The sequence below is a fragment of the Camelus ferus genome, chromosome 1, assembly GCF_009834535.1.
Source record: "Camelus ferus isolate YT-003-E chromosome 1, BCGSAC_Cfer_1.0, whole genome shotgun sequence".
Lineage (NCBI taxonomy): Eukaryota > Metazoa > Chordata > Mammalia > Artiodactyla > Camelidae > Camelus > Camelus ferus.
The window spans coordinates 88,216,753-88,229,730 of NC_045696.1; the positions used below are offsets into that span (position 1 = coordinate 88,216,753).

Below are 12,978 nucleotides of genomic sequence, written 5' to 3' on the forward strand. Positions count from 1 at the left end.
GTGTTTATTTAAAATAAAGAAATACATCAGAAGACTCAAAATTTAAAAAGAAACACATAAGAAGAAAGAAGAAGGAAGCTTTCATGGTTCCACCTCAGATCTTCTGAGCCAGAATCCATAGAAGTAGGAGCCAGGACCTATGTTTTATGCAAACACTTTAGGTGGTTTTCACAGTGAAGTTGGAGAACGACTAGACTAGGTGGCTCTCAGGTGCTGTCTGTCTCTAAAAATGCCCTAAAATATCCATCTAGCAACCACTTCCATGAGCAAGGCCCTGCCTTAGGAGCTTCACACAAGCTCCCTGTTGAGTCATAGCTCCCATACCAGGACCAGAGCTGAATTTCAATCCAGATTTTTGTCTACTGATATATATGAGGGCCCTTGGACACAGAGCTTCACTCCCAAGTGCACCCCCAGAAGAGTCATCTTTCACCCTCCTCCATCCCACCTCTGTGACCATCCTCTCCACCCACCTCTGTTTCCATGGATGTGGCTCTGATGAGTCTGGCTCCCTAATACGTGCTGCCTCCTGCCGGACTGGGACTGGCCTGCTGCTCTGTCTGGGTTTTGGTTTTGTTTTTTTTTCCTTTGTTATCACCAAATCTTCCTGAACAGCCTTTCTCTGTAGAGAGCAGGAGAAGAAGAGAAGGGAAGTAAACAAAGACCCATGTCCATTGTGGTTAGAAGTTTACAGAGAAAGCTGTAAATATTAACATATTCATAACTGTATTTAATTAATAATTGACTAGTAAATTTTATAGATGAGAAAACTGAGCACAGAGAAGTTAAGAAATTTGCCCAAGAAAACTAGCCAGGGAGAGGCAGACCCAGCATTCAAACCCAGGTTTCTCTGGTGCCAAAGCCCAGCTCGTAAGTCTGTTTTATACTACTTTCCATTTCTAGCGCAAGTCTAGTACCTGTGAATTTTATCCTCCCTCTCTTCTAGGCATTTATGCAGGATTTTATAGTTGAAGTGCAAGAAACAACCTTGAGCATGAAGTTAAAGGAATATGGGCCATGGAAATCTTCATCAATTCGTTTGAAAGTGTTCAGCAGGCATCACGCATTATGCTGAGTCACATTAGGAATTCATGCCAGCCTGTAACTCTTTACACTCTCTGGCATGCTGGCTCCGGATGGATTTATGTACCACTAAACTTAGATAGCTTAAAACACTTCATTGCCTAAGCCCTCAGTAATGCTGATAAAATATATGTAGCTGCATTTATGAATAATTACATTTACTTACATTTAAAAAATTGAAAATGTTTTCCAAGAAGTTATTGGACAGTTTCAACTCACTCTGGGCTGGCTGTGATTGTTTTTTTTGCACTGTGTCTCTACATTACTATCACCTTTTATGTAGTTACTATGAGCTGAATTATGCTCCTCCACCTCCCCCTAAAAAAAATTCATATATTGAAGGCATATCCCTCAATGTAATGACATTTGGAGACAGGACCTTTGGGGAGTAATTACGCTTAGATGAGGTCACGGGGATGAGGGTCCTCATGATGGGACTAGTGACCGTATAAGAGACACCAGTGAGCTTAGCTCTCTTTCTGCCACATGAAGACACAGCAAGAAGGCAGCTGTTGGCAAACCAGGAAAAGAGCTCTCACCAGAAACCCACCATACTCTGGCACCTGATTCTCAAACTTTCAACCTCCAGAATTGTGAGAAAATTTATTTCTGTTGTTTAAGCTACTCAGCCCATGATATTTTGTTATGACAGCCCAAGCTAAGACAATAGTATTAGATTACTCTGTTTGGGTCATTTTTATGCATTTCTTTTAAAATAAAATTAACAGAATGTTTTTAGTCATTTATAACCTAGTTCAAATTTAGTTGAATGCAAGAATGTCTTTATTCTTAGAGTTCAATGCTAAAATACTTAGCGTTAGTGAATATTATGACGACTACAACTTATTTTTACAACTTATTTTCAATGATCCCCAAAATCTTCTAGAGAGAAAGAGAAAAATGACAGGATGTTAACATTGGTTGAATCTAAGTGAAGAGCATACAGGTACTCATTCTACTCTTCTTTCATTTTTCTGTAGGTCTCAAATTTTGAAAAATAAAAAATTGAAAGTATATTAGATTCGGCTGTGATATTGTTATACAACAAACACCCTTAAAATCTCAGTAGCTTACAACAAAAAACATTTGTTTATTTCTCATTCACAGGTTCACGAATGGGCTAGGCAGCTCTGCTTCAAGCTGCAGGTCAGGTTTATTTCTGTACTACATATCCCTTATCCTGAGACCAGTAGCTACCTAGTATATGCTCACCTCATAGCAGATGGCAGAGTCCAAGAGGGTAAGAGGAATATACAATGTCTCTTCAGACTGGAATCAGTACCACCATTTTGTCCCATATTCCACCAGCCAAAGCAAGACACGTGGTCAAGCCCAACATCAGTAGGTCTGGAAAGCATATTATACCCACAGTGAACACAGCAAGTGTGGAGGGGGAGGAAGAACTGTTGACAAGTAATACAATCTATCACAGGGGAAGCATTTCATAAATATCAAAAGGGTGAATGGGGATAAACACCAGAGCAAGAGGAAAAGAGTATTTATACTCAATGCAACATAAAGTCAGTTTAAGAAATCAAAGGAAGCCTCACTGAGGAAATCATGTTATGAAGCACATCAAGGCATAAAGGTGTATAAACACTTTTTCATTGTGCTTGAGGATGGGGTATGTCAGTGAAGTAAGTGATTTTAACATGAAGGTGCCTCCTTGAATACCCCCAGCTTTCCAGTCATTCAAAGTCCCAGAGAACATGGGCCCCAGACAGCCACCCTCATCCACTGTCCCTGCAGTCGGATGTCCACGAGGATCTCCACAGTAACAGTCAGCCCTGAGCTGTGCCTTTGACTTCTGATGTATTTCACAATAAACTGCACTTTCCCTGTGACTGAGCATCTTAACCTGAGAATTAGCGTTTTTATACTCACACAATCTCCACATACTAACTTTTCTTTAATAGCCATGACAGTCACTCAAAGGAGTCTTTCCGTGTATTAAATTTTGAAGAAGAAAATGTGTCAAGGTGAAATTCAAATTATAAGCAGTAGAACATCAAATATATAAATATAGTTGTATATTATACAGACATACCTATCTTACATATGATATAATGCATTTTTACAATATATGCATTAGAGATAGGTATATATAAACCCAAATGACTTCATAAAATGTATTGTGTTCCTCTTCAGGGTAGCATTTGTACTCAAAATAATTTACTAGGAGGAAAACAATGAAGGCCCAGAATAAAGCTCCTTTTATGAAATAGCTCCATCACCAAGCAGATTATATATCCGACCCTGACCTGAAGGAGCTTGTCAGGTTCCTTTCTTTCCAAGTAAATCGGCCTTGTAGGGCTTCAGTCCAGAAAGCCTCTCTGCTATAGCTCACCGCACCTCTCACGGACCTTTACTCCTCAGATGTGTACCTCTCGTAATAGGTCTGTACACTTGACCCTGACTCCTTTGATCAAACACAAAAGACAGAAGAATTAAAGGCGAAAGCTTCCCTTAGTAAGTTGACAGCAGAAAATCTTCATATTTTAGAGCCTTTGGTTTTTAACAACATAATATCCCCTTAAACTTACCTATTTAAAAACTAAAGTTTCATCAGTAGCATGGAGCTCTGAAAGTCTCAAATAGTTTGAAATTAATTTCACACTTTGTAAGATTTTCACTGCTATAAAGTTTTGTTTCACCCTCCCTCTTATAGAAAATCTCATTGCAAAAATACTCATTTGTTTTCAACTCTGCTAAAATTATAAGCCTTATAGTGGAAAACTTAAATGGCAGAGAGCTTCCTTCTATTTTGTAATTTAATGTGTAAATAAAGTCAAATTTGAACAGCTAGACATTTCACTACACTTGTTCATCATTCAAATTGACTACCAGAAAAAAAAAAAAAAAAGATTATCTTTTTGGTTGCTTCAAACCTTCTTCTAAAACCATTTAGCTTCTTTCTCATTGATTCAAGCAATAAGAGACCTAATGTTCCTTGAACAACTTACATTTGAAAATGTGTTTTGCTTCCTGAAAATATTCAAGTTTTATAACATTGGGATTTTTTTCAATAAAGTGGAGTTCAAGAAGATAGGCAAATCTCTCCACCAGGGACTTCTGAAATATTGCAATATACCAGCAATTCAATTTAAACACTAAAAATAGTTTCTCTGATATCATACATTTTCTTAGTCTGACAGATTTGTACTTCCCTTCATAAAACCAATTAATTTTTGCTAATATGCATCAGTCACTAATATACATTGATATCTAAGTGTGTATTTTAAATACATGGTAAGGTGCCAATGAAAATGAGGCCCTTTTTCAGTTATTTGAATTCCATCAGGGCCGTGACTCTGTGCATATGGCAACAGTCCTGGTTAGCCACAAAACAACCCCAACAATATATCAACGGATCAAAAATGAAATATGTATATAACCTGATTTTTCTCCAGCTTCCAGCCTGCCTAAAAAGTAATTTACTCCTATTTTACTTACTTTTACATCAATATCTTAAGACCCTTCCCTAAGTATTTCTAAGATTCTTCATGGGTGTCTTGCCAGGTGGCCCCACGGGCCCTCCCTGACCCACTGTGCCCCTCCCTCCCCAGGTCTCTACTGGACTCCACCTCTGCTCCTCCTCCAGTGATGCATGGAGCATTGTATGGCCAAGGAGCTACCACTTGAGTACACCCACTTGGATATTTGTGCATTCTCTTGATGTCTTAGAGAGATTTAAGTGCAAAATGGTTTCTGTTTCTCTCTCCTTCTCCACACAGAACTCAAACACGAGACCAAAGAGGGCTTGCCTGGGGAATAAATCTAAGTAACATGGACAGGTTGCATTAGAATCCCCCTTTCTCAGTGGCAACTTGTATCTCAAGAATTAATTCCTCCCCCAGAAGAGTTCTTGGTCCTTACGCTTATTAGCTTTCCATTCCTTCATGGTAAGTCAACATTTTCCACACAACCCCGGAAATATCTGGATCCCACTTTAAATTTAAGACCCCTGGTCCAGGTGATTATCCACATCTAAAACAATATGTAGCTATTACTAAAATATTATCAAAACTATTTCTATTTGCATATTAAAATAAGAGACTCCAACTCTCATAGCTTAACTCTGGAGGTACATCTTGTAGTGGGTATTTGTGGGTTTTCTGACTAATAAGCTTCTCTTTTTTTCTTTCTCTTTTTTTTTTTTTTTTTTGGGAGGGGGCAATTTTTTAAGATTAAGAGACCTGCATCTTCAAGGTAAAACCCAGGAAACTCAGGCACGTGACCTAGACACTACCAATAAGGAGTACTCAGTGAGGCTTCAGTTTGGAAGTGAGTGGCCTAAGGAAGGAAGCTCTGCACACAATCCAACATGCTGGTGAGACTTACAGCAGAACTGCCTGGCTTTCTCAGAGACTTAATCTATGCAGGGATCTATGGCAAAGTGGGACAGAAACAGCTCTGTGCTGTTTGCCTTTATTAGCAGGATTCCAAAGCGCTCCTGGGACTGGCCTCAATGTTATACGAAGCTTTCACTGAAATTGTGCCTCCTAAGTTTCTCACAGCCTTTCTGAATTACATGGGACTCAAACATGAATCCAATGGCGACTACACTCAATGCAGAGTATGTCCTCCTAAGTTTTTTCCACTGGATGTTTTCAGCAAAACTGGTTCATTCTTTCCCAAATAAGATTCCTCAAGCCTCCTTCAAATAGGTGTCTGGTGGGCCCAACACTCAATTTCACTCTAGGTAAATCCCATTTAGAACCCAGCTGGAGTTCCTACTTTATCAATATCATAGATGATTAAATTACTAAAGATGGAGCATGTTTGAACAAATGTAAACATTTTAAGTAAATATTCAAATAATCAAAATGCTCCATTTCAACATTTTAGAGTAACAAAGAAGATCCCTTAATTAATATAAAGGACAAGGTCCTTTAAATATACTTTATATAAGTAGCATAATTCCAAGTCCTATTTGACAATTGCAGGAGGCCCCATCCTTACGCCAGGGGTCTAACCCTGAGATATTCCTAAGGACCTCCAGCACTGTTTACTTAATCTAGGGTTAATTCCCAACTATCTGGGCCTCCTCAGACAGCCCACCACACCCTGCAGTTTCTGCCAGTGGCAGTGGGGCCACCCAGACGAGGGCCCCATCTGCCGTGGCTATTGTAGCTCTCCTGCAGGTGCTGGGCCAGAGAAGTTTGAGCACGAGCCACACGTTGTGCCCCAAAGCAGACTCTCTCACGATGGCTCCAAGCTTGGCCAGACTACACCCTGTTGACTTCCCAGAAGCACAACTAAAAAGCAAGCGCTATGCTCCTGAAGAGACCATCTCAAATTCTAAGTTATTCAATCCTTAACAAACCCAAACAGAGGGCACTAATAGTCCCGATTGAATATCTTTTAGGAAAACTATTTCTGTTCCGTCTTTTAAAAGTAAAATATGTACATCTAATTGACATTACCAAACGGAACACAATGCATGCATTCTCAGATTCGAAGTAACCTCATACTTCTATCTGAAAGCAAGGGGTGGGTATTTTTTTTCTTACAGACCTGGAATGAAAGAGCCTATTCTGAAGCATTTCCTTAACAAGAGTAGTCGATTCCAAAGGTAAGGACATTTGTCCCTCCATAAAACCAAATTGCCAGCCAGCCTGCAATGAACAGTTTCCTAGTAAATCTTTTAAAAGGTAAAGTCCCTGCCGTGTAAGTAGTTTTTTTTTAATCTAAAAACAATTTGTACTTTCTTACCGAAAACATCATTTAAAAGCTTTTCAAATTGAATTTTATATATATATATTTTTGTATAAGTACTACCTGAAGATGGTACAAAATTCAAAGTATGCAAAGCACATCTCTCTGCCACCCCATTCACCTTCCCAGAAACAACCACTCTTAGTGATAATTTTTTATGCTTTCCAGAGATTGCAGAAGAACTGATGCCAGTGTAATGGAGTAAGACATCTTTGGAAGCTTCCTGAGTCAACTTCTCCTCCTTAACTTTCCACGTATTAGGATCCTATTGTGTTCTAGTTTCAGTATTTTCCTCCGTCCCTATAATTGTTCTGATCTTACCGTCCAGTAGCTCTTTCGCATACTCTTTCCCAATGCAAGATGGTGGCTGTTTTGCCCCTTAATAGGAGCTTTGTTCTGCAAAGTAGGGAAGTTGCATTTTTGGTTAGATCCTGCTGACTTGTTTGTTTTCCTTATCCAATTCAGTTGGCTACTTCTTCGGATTTTTTTGAGCTTTTCTGAGAGTAGGCACTTTAGTGCAAAAAGCGTGTAGAGTGTCAAAAACTGTGAAGGGCCTGAGATTTTAACCTACTTGCAAACTAACCCTTAGCCTCCCACCGTCTAATGGATGTTGATAGAGGACCTAAGACTCCTGGGTCAGAGACAAAGGACAGATTATTGCTCGGTGCAACAGTGATAGCCAGAGTACCATCATGTGTGCCAGTTCCCCAAGCCTCAGGTACCACAATGTGACATCCAGATGGTGAAAAGATACCTGCATGAGAAGCACAGTGCATTACAGGAGAGGAACCCTCAACATAAGGATCTCAAATCTTTCACAATGGGAAGTAAACGTGTCTGACTTGTGCTCCAAAAAGGGACATATTTATTACACTGGACAGTATGCAAATCTGCCCATTGCTCTGGAGGGAGACATTACCTTCCAAGGCTCTTTACTATACAAATACCCTCAAGAAGGTAGTTCATAACAAAGGTAGTCAGTTCCTCTGCTCACAAGATATGCAGACGTGAGATTATGGAGAATTATCTCCAGAAATGCAGTGCCTACAATCTGCTGGACACTGGCAGGAATTTCAATACGTTCATTCAGCAAGCTTTTATTGAGCATTTGCTATGTTCCAGGGACCATGACTGGTGTCCATTAAAGGAAATAATGTAAGTGAGGAATTTTTTAACTGTGGAGAGATAAGCGTTAGCTCTTTTCCTATTACCTTAGCTGATATATCTCTTTAGTGTTTGCCATTAGTCGGTGTTGTGTCCACTGTTGTTGCTGGTTATCCTGCAATGTCTATGTTGGTCTTTTCCTTCCACAGCTGGGGTTTAGGGGAAGAGCCGGAGTACTAAAGCCACAGGGCCTGGCTTCCTCTGTACAGAACAAACTGGCTTCTCTTTGCTCGTGGCCAGCTTTCCTGGGGCTTTCAATCTCCTCCATTCACAAAGGGATGAAGGGAGAATCTGATTAGGCTGGAACTCAGAACTGTAAAAATTCTCAGCTGTGAAATCAGACAATATTTAAGTACATTTAAAAATGTTAAGCCAAAGACTGTTCTATTGAGTTGCTTTCTAAGTTGAGTTAATACATTTTACTTACCCAGAATTAGGCATGGTATATGCCTAATTATGGTATGTTATACAATGAATAAAAAGTACTGGTAACTCTGAATATTTTTAACATATATTCATGTAACAAAATCTCTGAAGTGAAAAAAACCAACTGTTTTGTAAATTTATACATAATACAGAAATTGTTTATGTAATTCCAAACAAACAAACAAACAAAAACTTGAGGTAAGAGAATGTAACTTTCTGGGATTGGGGGCTTTTTATCTTATTTTTATTTATTGTTATTATTTTTTTAAAACAATTCATTGAAATATAATCAAAATGCAGCAAACTGCATATATTTAAATTATATAATTCGAGGGGTTTTTACATATGAATATACCCATAAAACGTCACAACATTCAAGATAATAAACATTCACTCCCCAAAGTTTCCTTGTGCCCTTTTGTAATTCCTCCCTCCAGCAGAGTGAAAAGGCAACTTATGGAATGGGAGAAAATATCTGCAAACTATATATCTGATAAGGGGTTAATATCCAAAATGTATGTCTTAAAACTCAATAGCAAAAATAAATAAATAAATAGCCCAATTAAGAAATGAGCAAAAGACTTGAATAAATGTTTCTCCAAAGAAGACATAGAGATGGTCAACAAACATATAAAAAGATGCTCAACTTCACTAATCATCAGATAAATGCAAATCAAAACCGTGATGAAATATCAACTCATATCCGTTATAATGGCCACTATCCAAAAAAAGTCAGAAAATAACAAGTGATGCAGAGGATGTGGAGAAATTGGAACCCTTGTGCACTATGGATGAGAATGTAAAATGGAGAAACCACTAGGGAAAATAGTATGCAGATTCCAAAAAGAAAATTAAAAAATAGAATTACCACATGATCCAGCAATTCTTCTTCTGGGTATTTATCCAAAAGAATTGAAATCAGGATCTCAAAGAGACACAGGCACACGCATGTTCATGAAAGCACTATTCACAATAGCCAAGAGGTGGAAGCAACCTAAATATGCATCAATGAATGAATAAAGAAAATGTGGTACATACATACAATGACATATTATTCAACCATTAAAAAGAAAGAAATCCTGTCCTTGAGGACATCATGCTAAATGAGATGAGTCAATCACAAAAGGACAAATGCTGTATGATTCCACTTCTTTGAGGTATCTAAAGTAGACAAAATCAGAAACAGAAAATAGAATAATGGTTTCCAGGGCTGAAGGGCGGGAGAAATGGGGAGTTGCTGTCCAATGGGTACAGAATGCAGGTCATGTAAGATGGAAAAGTTCTAGAGAGATACTACAACATTGTGCCTACACTTAACAATACTGTGCTGTACATTTAAAGATGTGTGAGGAAGAGAGATTTCATGTTATATGATTTTTTACCACATAAAAAATTCATTTGGGAGCGACAGATAATTATCAAATAACTATCTGAAATGTCAGACAAGGAAATGAAGAATGAAAAAGCAGGGTAAAAGGATAAGGGGAAAAATCCAGTTGTACATGCATGGGTGGATTTATTTCTGTTCTACTGATCTATGTATCTATCCTTATGCCAATATGACACTGTCTTCTTTTTATCCATTTATTGAGGAATGGTTGACATACAAAAATCTATACATATTTCACTTTAAATATCTTATAATTTATCCATTATACCTCAATAAAGTTGGAGGGAAAAACAGTAATTGGAAAATTCAGTGAAAAATTAAAAAGAATGGTGTTTGGGAAAAACCTGTACATATTTAATGTATACAACTTGATGAATCTGGTGATAAGTATATATCCAGGAAACTATCACCACAATCTATGTTATAAACATATCCATCTATAAATAATTTACAAAACATATCCAGCACCCACAAAAGTTTCTTCCCATCCTCTTAATTTTGTGTGTGTGTCTAATAAGAACACTTCACATAAGATCTATCCTCTCAGCAAAGTTTTAAGTATATAATATTGTTAACTATATGAGGAAGCTGAAACAGTCAAACTCATAGAAGCAGAGAATAGATTGGCTGTTGCTAGGGCTTGGAAGGAGGGGGAAACAAGGGGTATTTGTGAAACAATACAAAGTTGCAGTTATGCAAGTTGAATAAATCCTAGAGATCTGGTGTACAACACAGTTTCATCTCTAGAAATTCAGTTTAGGTGTTATTTCATACCTTTCATTTCTCTCTTCATCATGCTCATGCTTTTCTCTACTTTCCTCAACACATGGAGTATATTTATAATAGCCAATTTATTGTCCTTTCCAACTCTATCATCAATGCCATCTTTTTGTTTCTATTAATTTACTTTTGTCTTCATTATGAGTCATATTTTACTGCCTCCTTGTATACCTGGTAATTTTTTATTAGATGCCAGACATTGTGATTTTTACATTGTTGGATACTGGGTTTTTTGTAATCCTTTAAATATTTTTGAATACTGATGCAGAAATTTTCTTAGAAATGGATACTAATTTTTTCCCATTAAATATTTTTAGGCTCTGTTTTAGGATGTGGTTCATTTACTAGGAAATAGATACTTTTGTTTTTAACCTTTACTAAGCAGGTTTAAAACAGCATTTAGTCTAGGGTAGGTCTCAGCAAACTTTTTTGATAAAGGACCAGATAGTTACTACTTAGATTTGCAGGCCATGTATCTGTTGCGTACTCTTCTTTATTTGCTTTCAACAACCCTTTAAAAATGTAAAAACAATTGCTAGCTTGTCAGCTGTTACAAAAAAGGCCAGACTGGACCTGCATGTCATAGTTTTCTCTTCTTCATCCAGGGCCATTTGACTCTCTTCTCAATGTCCTAGGAATAAATAGGCCTTTCCACTCTGGCTGGTAGAAACCCAAACTGCTCCTGACACCACGTGAGCTCCACGGACGATTCCGTCTGATCCTTTCTATATAAACATTCGAGAGCCAGATGTCCAGAACTCTCTGGCTATGCAGCTCTCCTCTCCAGTACCAGTACTCTGCTCTTTCCATTTTAAGTGTCTTGGCTCCCATGAACTCTGCACTCTGTCTCCTCAGCTGGGAGAGACAGCCAGGTTCTGTATGGACTCCCCGACCCTGCACTGAAGCCTGGAAACTCTCTTTAGCCTGTAGCTTGAGTGACTGTGGGCTTCATCTTGTTTGTTCCCTTCTCTCAGAGATCATTTTCATGTACTGTCCGAGGTTCAATATCTGAAAACCATTGTTCCATATATTTTGTCTGGTTATTTACTTGTTTAAGATAAATCCTGTGCCTGTTAATCCATCCTGGACAGAGATGGCAGTAAAGAATACAATTTTGAAATATTTATTTACATAAAATTAAGTATTGATTCAAGCTCAAGCAGAAGCATCACAGTTTACTTTTTCCAATAACGTATGTAAATTGAATTATGCTCATATATTGTATGAACCACAAGAAGAAAATATTTTCTTAGGGAAAACATTTTTGGAAAAGAAATTCCATATGTAAGTAGAAATAAAGAAATATCTATTAATATTGAAAAGACAAATTTTTACTTAATTGTAATATTTCCTGAGAATGAGAAAGTTGTTTAAAAATATCACTAGCTAAAAAGAAGCTATAGAATTTGCCTCACTTAGACGTTGTAACTAAAACATATTCATATCTGTTTAAAGTTTTTGAAATGTGGGACTGGCATCATATTTGGTAAGTAAGCTTTATATTGAGAACAGCAATAGCTATTTTAAGGATTCCAAACAATTTAGTTATTAGAAAAAATAAAAGAGTTTCACTTATTTAAAAACTAGGACAGCAATTTTAGTATTATATATGCGAAGCCTTTAAATGTATAAAGTAAATAAATTCAACTTATACGGGTCTTTTAAGCACTATCAGCTATTGCTCTAAGTACCTCTAATGACTTCTTTCAGACTTTGTTTAGAATGCCAATTATTCCAAATGACATGTTCACTATAATTTTACGTCTTTCTCTATTTCAAAACTATTTCAACTTGTGGTGATATTGCTTTCCAGCAATTAAGCTAAAAATGTGCATTAAGTAGTCAACATTAGAACCTAAATTATATGAGCAAAACATCTCATCCATGAATTTCCAAGAAAAGTTTTTTTTATAATTTAACTGACTAACCATTCTTCTTCCACTAACTGAAAAAACAATAATACTGCTAAGAGAGTTCCATTAAAATGCCACTTTTAACTTGGAATAAATTCTTAGAAAATCAGTCTACCTTCATTAGAAGATATTAAGGTCATTCTGATGCTATAAACAAATAATACAATTTCATATTCTTATCTATCAGTGAAGCGTATCTTTTTTACAGAAATTAACTTAGCTCATGCTAGACCCTTTAGAAAGCAAGGGAGTATAATATACATGCTTCCTGCCTTCATGGAACTGACAATGTTGTTGTAAAACAGGGGTATAAATATAGGAATTAAATAATAATGCAGAAGATACAATAAACAATTTGTGATTTAGTGTAAAAATGATGCCATTTACTGAAAATCTACAGTGATTTTCTAACTCTACCATTCTTTCTGCATCTTTTAGCTGAACTTCTATAAGGAAGAATCTTCCCTCATCAAGTCTTCAGTTACATAAACATATAATTCACAC

General features: G+C 37.1%; 2 protein-coding genes across 3 annotated transcripts in view; both read right to left on the reverse strand.

Annotated features, from left to right (window-relative positions):
* The window catches only part of OTOL1 (otolin 1), a 39,205-nt gene that overhangs the window by 23,665 nt on the left and 2,562 nt on the right, over positions 1-12,978 (reverse strand). Inside the window, exon 1 of one of the 2 annotated variants that reach the window (XM_032485007.1) lies at positions 474-611. The exons of the other annotated variant lie outside the window; for it this stretch is intronic. The gene's annotated coding sequence lies outside the window, so the exon portion shown is untranslated. Of the gene's footprint in view, positions 1-473; positions 612-12,978 lie in introns of those variants that run through there. 2 annotated transcript variants of the gene reach the window in all.
* Positions 1,331-12,978, reverse strand: part of NMD3 (NMD3 ribosome export adaptor) — a 191,253-nt gene continuing 179,605 nt past the window's right edge. Inside the window, exons 25-28 of the mRNA XM_032484984.1 lie at positions 8,013-8,294; positions 3,345-3,502; positions 2,296-2,430; positions 1,331-1,401 (exon numbers count right to left, since the gene is read on the reverse strand). The gene's annotated coding sequence lies outside the window, so the exon portion shown is untranslated. The remainder of the gene's footprint in view (positions 1,402-2,295; positions 2,431-3,344; positions 3,503-8,012; positions 8,295-12,978) is intronic.